The following is a 7,391-nucleotide window of genomic DNA, read 5'->3' on the forward strand; positions in this document are numbered from 1 at the left end:
TATCCAAAGCTTTAGAGCATGGATGACAGCTAATAATTCCAGATCATGCGTGGCATAATTCTTTTCATGACTCTTCAATTTCCTTGAAGAATATGCTACTGGATGACCTTCCTACATAAGTACACACCCCAAGGCAAGAATGCTGGCATCAGTTACTACCTCGAACTCCTTATTGAGGTCAGGAAGTTTTAGAATAGGTGCTGATACCAAACATTGCTTCAATTGGTCGAAGCTATTTTGTTCGAGAGTTGACCATGTAATAGAAGTCTGCTTCTTTAGTAAGTCGGTAAGAGGTGCTGCAATCAAAGCATAGTTTTTGATAAAGACCCTATACCATCCTGTCAAGCCAAGAAAGCTACGTATTTCTTTGATGGATATTGGTATTGGCCATTCAAGCACATCTCTGACTTTGGCTGGGTCTACTGATATTCCTTTTGATGATACTATGAATCCTAGATATTCAATCTGACGCTTGAAGAATGCACACTTCTTCATTTTTGCATACAGCTTATGAGACCTCATTGTCTCAAGGACAATCCGAAGTTGAGGTTCATGATCTTCTTCCTGTTTAGAATAAACTAAAGTGTCATCGAAGAAGACAAGCACGAAATCATCAAGATATGGTCTAAAAATATCCTGCATTAATCTATTGAAGGTGGCAGGTGCATTTGTAAGCCCGAATGACATAACCAAGAACTCAAAGTGCCCATATCTTGTATTGAAGGCCGTTTTTGGAATATCTTCATCCTTGATCCTTATTTGATAGTAACCTGACCTGAGGTCAATTTTGGAGAAGATTTTTGCACCTTGAAGGCGATCAAGAAGCTCATCTATTCTAGGAATAGGGTACTTGTTCTTGACTATTGATTGATTCAACCCACGGTAATCAATACATAGTCGAAGTGTCCCATCTTTCTTTTTCTGGAATAGTACTGGAGCTCCCCATGGTGAGTTGCTAGGCCGGATGTAACCCTGATCTAACGGTTGCTTGAGTTGTTCCTTCAACTCAATAGCTTCTGGTATGGACATTCTATAAGGTCTCTTTGCAATTGGCGCAGCTCCAGGCATTAGCCTTATTTCATGATCAACTTCTCTTGGAGGTGGAAGTTCAGTCAATTCCTCAGGGAATACGTCAGCGTATTCCTTTAGCCAAGAGGGTCCCTCATGAGACTCTTGCTTTTGATCTAACTTGTTGAGTTTGATCAGGTAAACAGGTAATCCTTTTCTAACCCCTTTTATGATCCGTGATACTTTGGCTAACTGGATTCTTGGCACTCCTGCCTCACCTTGAGTTGAAACAAACTCTCTTTCAGAGTTTCGAAAGGAAACTTGACCCTTTCCACAGTGAATGTGGGCGTCATTAGGCTTAAGCCAATCCATCCCGAGTAGACACTCATGGATACCTAAATTCATGACTCTGAATTTGACTGAGGTTTTCTTTCCTCCCAGAAAGAACTCTTCCTTAGCAGTTTGCCTGGTACAAGTTACCTCATGACCGTTTGCCAATTCCACAAGTAGGGTAGGTGCTTCTACTGTGGCTATTCCTAATCTTTTAGCACACGCTAGTGAGATAAAGGAATGTGTACTGCCACAATCAATCAAGGTTTTGAATCCTTTACCTTGATAGTCCGACGGTGTTTGAATCACCGAGAACTGGCGATTCGGCCCCTTCTTGTGTAAAGCGGCATGGACTGTCGCTCTTTCGAATTCCGCTTCCATAGTCGGATCTTCCTCTTCTTCTGCTTCACATCTTTGCCTATTGGTAATGCAGGCAATTCTTCCTCTTCCACGGGTGGCGGCTCCTTCACCGCGGCCTGCACCTTGATGATGTCCCTCGCTGAGCTTGGGACATTGCCTTTTGAAGTGACCGAGTTCGTTGTAGTGGAAACATCGGAGGTTTCGGCCATTACTATGAGTAGGAACAAAGTTGTTGACGTTATTTGTCCTTGCTTTCTTCCTTTGTCCCTGATTGTGACCTTGAACTCTCTTCACTTGGGGTCTGAATGCTCCTCTGTTGGGGTCGTTATAAGACCAATTCTTAATACCCCTTGGTTTAGCTTGCACTTCCTGAATTATAGGTGCCGCTCGAATGAGTGCATCCTGAAGATCTGATGGTCGCATAGATTCGAGACGGGTATTTACAGGTGGATTTAAGCCCGCGCAAAATTTGGACACCTGCTGCGTTGTGTCCATTTGTGGCGCATACTTTAAGAGTGAGACAAATTTAGAGTAGTATGCGTCAAGGGTGAGTCCTAGCTGTTTTAGCTCATAGAACTCATTCATTTTCTGTGTACGATATGCAGGTGGCAAATATCTCCCCTGCACGGCTTGCTTTAACTTCTCCCAGGTAATGGACCCCTCTGAAGTCCCTTGATCCCTGCACCATTGTTTCCACCATAGTCTAGCTTCACCGGTGAGTTTTAATTTGGCGAGCATGGCCTCATTGGTAGGTGCAGTACCAGCTGCTTCAAAGTAATCCTCCATAGATTCAATCCAAATTTCAGCATCAGACTGGACGAATCTGCCTCTCCCGTCAAACTCGGGTGGCTTTATCTGTTTGAGGAGGAACTTCTTCTCCTGGATCACAGCAGTACTTGATGTAGGGGGCGAATTTGGAACCTGTACCTGGGGTTGTGCATGGGTAAAAGTTTTCTTAACGTTATTGTATGATAATTGACATTAGCTTATCTTTAGTTCAGCTATCTCGTAAATCATGAAGCTACTTAACTTTTTTTTAAACAACCCTGATGCACAGTCAGATATTGATAAAAGAAGTCCTTATTTATATTTACATGGGCGTAGCCTTATACAACATCTCGTGTGATGATAATCCAATCATTACATTTAGTTTGGGGAGAACAACGTTGTATTGCATTTGTCTACAGGAACTGTGTAATAGTAGGGTTTTGGGTCATGAATCTTTAGGAATCGATAATTCCACTACAACACAATGCCGCCATACACGCGTCCATTACACGCGAAAAGTTACGGGCGCGTGTATGGTTGTTTATACTTACAGCAATATCGGGTGCGTGTATACATGCATGTAACAGCGCGTGTATAATTGCATGTGAGGGCGCGTGTATTTGCGCGTTAAAACTGTCATAATACATGCTCTGTTACACGCGACACAGAGCCTAACTACAGAAATCCATTTCTTTTCAAAACAGAAAACCATTAAGTTTTAAAAATGTCATTGTGCATTGCAGTGTTTACAAACCATTACAAAATCCCACTACATGCACTTACAACAACGTAATATATTGAAAAATATATCTTCATATGGTTATTGAAAGACAAAGTATACAATAGAAATGTCATGAATTTGGAACAATACAGTGATGGATTGGTTAGGGTTCGATCTCATCTTCAATAAGATCCATCCTTGCCAAACGATCAACATCAATATCCATTTGATCAATTTGTAAGGCTACGATTAAATTTATTCTACTATCGCTATTTTGCCCATTGATAATGGTACCGATGCCTTGATCATTCTCATCATCATCACCATCATCCTCAATGGAAGGGTCATCCTCATGATCATGAGAAATGGCACGCTCATCCTCATTATCATGATCATCTACATTGGCATGTTCGACATCATCTTCTTTGCGGCTTGCCACATCCTCCATATGCTCCATATCAGTGAATGTATTATACATTACTTTGGAACGTGGTGCAATAGGGATGACATACCACCATTTACTGTCATGCACCATTGGCAGATAGATAACCTGCTCAAATACACATAATTCATTAATTAATTAGCATATCAAAAGTCAAGGGGTGCGCGAGCTTAGATATATATGTACATGAAACACATTTGTAAAAAAATGCATACCTGCTCACATTGTTGTGGCAATACGAGCCTATCTTTCTTTGTTTGCCAAAACTTTGTAGAGTCAATAGTTACATAGCCACTTGCATGGCGTTTTATCGTTGCATTAGGCCCTTTTTCCACCACGTTCATTTGCCATTTGACATCCAAAACATACACAAAGAAGCGGCGAAAGTCAAGTCTGTATATGTCTTGGATTGTGCCACAATAATCATCAATTTTTCCATTGGCTCCCTCAAAGCTACTAATGACACCGCAATCTTGTGTATTCCTCTTTTCATCTATTCTTTGTGTTCGAAAATGCTTGCCTTCACACCATATAGCATTGAACATAGTGCACTGGACCAAAATATAAGCAATATCTATGTAAGCAATTAATGTGAATAAATATGAAAAGCCAATCACTTACAAAGAATGCAAATTTACATTTGTTCTATGTACCTTTAACATGCATCCTCGTGCATACTCCCATTCTTCCGCCGTGATATGCAGCCCCTCATCTCTCTCTGCTCTCTCCATTTCCTCATGCAACCAATCAACATGAATATCATTCAGAAGTGTTGCTAGATGCTTAGGGTACGCCTTACGAGAGCCATGTTGCCTCCGAAAGAGAGCTCTGTCTGCTTGCCTTTTTGTCTTTGCATCCTCGTATCTTGTAACCCATCTGCTCATCACATCACTATTAAGGATGCAAGTGAAATTAAGATCATCAATCAATGTTCTCTCAATTACTTTGCTCTGTCCTTTTCCTTGAGGCACAATAGACGTCATCCTCAAGTCCTCTTCATTGCTCCATAGTCACGGCAAAGAGCTATCCACCTGATCAAGAAATTCTGATATATATACAAGAGACTCTTGTATCAACCAACCCTCAGCCATGCTTCCTTCGGGCCTTGCACTTTGCCTCACAAAGTCTTTTAAGGTCTTCATGAAGCGCTCTAGGAAGAACATCCAACGGGCATGCACAGTGCCACATAAAGCAATTTCATCCACTAAATGCACAATGAGATGTAGTTGACTTGTGAGAATGGTTCGCGGAAAAGTCTCCTCTACCATACAAACCACCTCCACTGCCATAACACGCGCATCATCCAATGTGGCTGGATCAATTGCTTTGAAACTAACATATCTGAAAAATAAATGCACAGTACGTTATACCTCATGCACATTCATTTTGCAAGGTATAATGAAGGGTGATCTTACATGGGATTTACATACCTCACAAGCTCGCCCATCTTATAAATACATCTTTTCAAACTCCTGTCTACACAATGGTTGATGCTAGTAGGTAGTATGAACTGCGCACATAAGAGCACATGTATATTTGGGTTAGGGCATTACAAAATTTAATTTCAACCTACAATAATTGGAAAACACTTACTTGGAGCATCTTGTGCCAATCGTGGGACTTCAACCCATGTAGTTGCTCAACCCCTCTTTTCTTAGTGGTTGTAAACGCTCCCTTCAACGATCTCATGCATCCAGTGGGAGTACGCAAAGTGGTGATGGCTTGCTTTACCTGCTTCTCCTCCTTCTTTGATATAATCCAGGGAGCAGGCGGAAGACGAACGTGCCCACCCTCCTCTCGTGGCCAAGCTTGACGCATACGTCCTGCGACCTGCAAGTCCTCTCGTACGCTAACATTGTCTCTTTTACCAATAACATGTTCCCAAATACTAGATCCCACATTCTTGAAGATGTGCATGGGATCAAGAAGATGGTTGATCTTGAGATGGGTCCAATATGGTAGCTGGAAAAAAATGGAGTACCTACACAAGGGATTGCAGACTGTCATCTTTATTCCAACTTTAGAGACTACACAAAACAAGATTGAAAACAATGGAGATGTACCTATTCATGCCATCTGGAGGAAGAACATTTGAAGACTCCCAAATACGCTTCCAATCTTTTGCACGAAGTGTCTGTGGATGAATGTTCCTCTTACTAGGAGCATATTTAGGGTGATCTGATGGGAGAAATCGATGATGATTATCGAATATGGTCTTACACAAACCATCAGCATACTCATGTACCAATGAAGGGCCACATATAGGACATGCATGTTTACCCGATGTCCTCAAACCTGTTAAAATAAAAAAAAAGTTAGAATAATAAAGTCAATAGTTATAATTGATATAGCTAGTAGTATTAGAGTCGGGAGGTAGTTAGAATTCTTACCAGAACAATCGCTGTATCTTGGAAAGTCATGCATTGTCCACATCAACACTGCTTTTAAGTCGAAGTGTCGAGAGGAGGGAGGCCTACTAATGTCCACTACCGCAACACCTCTCCATAGTTCCTTCAACTCATCAATCAACGGTTCAAGATAAACATCCATATGCTTGACTTTATGTTTCCCTGGAATCATAAGGGATAACATAAGATGTCCCTTCTTGATCGCCATTGATGGTGGAAGGTTGTAATTCACCAACACAACCGGCCACACGCTGTATGCGGTGCTCTTGAAACCAAACGGATTCACTCCATCCATACCTAGGCCAAGTCTCAAGTTTCTGGGCTCTGTTTTAAAGCTGGGCCACTCATCTTCAATATGCTTCCAAGCAGGAGTGTCTGCAGGAATTCTCCACATGCCATCATCCGATCGATGCGAGGAATGCCATGACATGAGCTCTGCTATGGATTTGCACTTGAACATGTGTTTGATGCGAGGAATTATAGGAAAGTGTCGCAAGACTTTACGAGGTACATCAAAACTCTTCACATCTGTTCTATACCTTGCTTCACCACAAGTGGGACACTGTCGAGCCTCCTTATGCGTCCCACGAAAGAGAATGCAATCATTGACGCATGCATGTATGCGATCATAATCCAATCCTCCAAGAGATGTCACATAGCGCCTCGCTTTGTCTCTTGAGGTGGGTAGTCTATTCCCCTTTGGAAGCATGTTTGATAATAGCCTGCATCCAATATCATCAATTAGCCCATAACCCTAAACCCTATACTATAAACCAAAAACCACTAACTCAAATTTGCAAGTTACAATGCTTACTTCAATAATGCGTCAAGACTTGCATTGCTCCATCCATAAACTGTTTGTATATTGAGCAGTTCAAGTGAAGCACGTAAAATAGAGAATGTGCACCCTTCAAAAACCGGTGTCGATGAAGCGTTGTAGAGATGCTCTTGTTCCATATCATTGTCGTCCACACCTTTGCGATCATCCCTAAAAAGATTCCGTACCATGTCATCAAACACTTCCTCTTCCACAACTTCGTGGGGTGCAGGGCTATTGTCATCCCTTTCCCACTCATCTCCGACAACAGATCCCGAAGCTCCAGCATCATCTCGTCGACGCTTTGCATGCTCTCGTCGTGCGTATGGCACCATGTTAGGGTGTGGTACTGCATCCTGCTTCAATCACAGTATATATATTACAACGCGCTCCATTAATTTGCACACCATGAGTCATTTTAATACTTTCAATTCACATCTTCTCACCTCTAAACCTGTTTGAATCCATTCTCCATACATCGAGATGTGATTCAATGTAATTCGACGCGCTCGTACAATGCACCCTTGACATCGATTA

The 7,391-nt window shown here is 41.8% G+C and overlaps 1 pseudogene; it reads right to left on the reverse strand.

Moving 5' to 3' along the window:
* Nucleotides 1-3,350: 3,350 nt before the first annotated feature.
* LOC148015000 (uncharacterized) lies at nt 3,351-4,975 on the reverse strand (annotated as a pseudogene).
* Between the last annotated feature and the right edge of the window lie 2,416 nt (nt 4,976-7,391).

The sequence above is a fragment of the Lygodium microphyllum genome, chromosome 24 (assembly GCF_053477565.2).
Source record: "Lygodium microphyllum isolate KBCC chromosome 24, Lygodium_microphyllum_v1.1.10, whole genome shotgun sequence".
Classification (NCBI taxonomy): Eukaryota; Viridiplantae; Streptophyta; class Polypodiopsida; order Schizaeales; family Lygodiaceae; genus Lygodium; species Lygodium microphyllum.